This window comes from Camelina sativa, chromosome 12 (assembly GCF_000633955.1).
Source record: "Camelina sativa cultivar DH55 chromosome 12, Cs, whole genome shotgun sequence".
Taxonomy (NCBI): Eukaryota; Viridiplantae; Streptophyta; class Magnoliopsida; order Brassicales; family Brassicaceae; genus Camelina; species Camelina sativa.
This window is the reverse complement of record NC_025696.1, coordinates 12,850,032-12,850,649: the sequence shown is the minus strand read 5'-3', so window position 1 is coordinate 12,850,649 and position 618 is coordinate 12,850,032.

Below are 618 nucleotides of genomic sequence, written 5' to 3'. Positions count from 1 at the left end.
AGTAACTTATATGTATCCAAACCCATTCATCACCCGCAGGACATACAAGAACAAGGTCCCAGAGAAATCCCGATGTTGTCTTTGGTGGCACGAACTGCAGACAAAAGCAGTGTGGCTACGAGATTCGGTAAGTCTACACTGAAAACTTCTACTTCAAGTATACTAGAAAACTTCGGTCTTCAATATTACATAACTTTGTTTTAAATCCATGTGGTTATCCAGCACATGGATGCGGTTTTGAATCTGTTTAGACATCGACACGCACAACATCCTGAGTGGTTTAGATCGAGTAGAGTGGCTTTCATAGACGCTATGTTCACTCATCTCTGGACGACGAAGTACAAAGACTTCCTCAATTCTAATGCTAATCCTAATGGATCTGGGAAACTGTTGCCAGCCGGTGCCTTCAGCTACCACTCAGGGGAGTATCCACCGTATGCACAGACTAACAAGCAATGGGGTCTGAAAGTGGACGACTTATACGCGCCTTTAAACGTGAAAGCGTCGCACTGGGTAGCTTTGTGGATATCGATTCCCATGAGACACATCGTCGTCTGGGATAGCATCCCGAGTGTCACCAGCGACGAAGAGCTTGCATCTGTCGTTGAGCCCATTGCC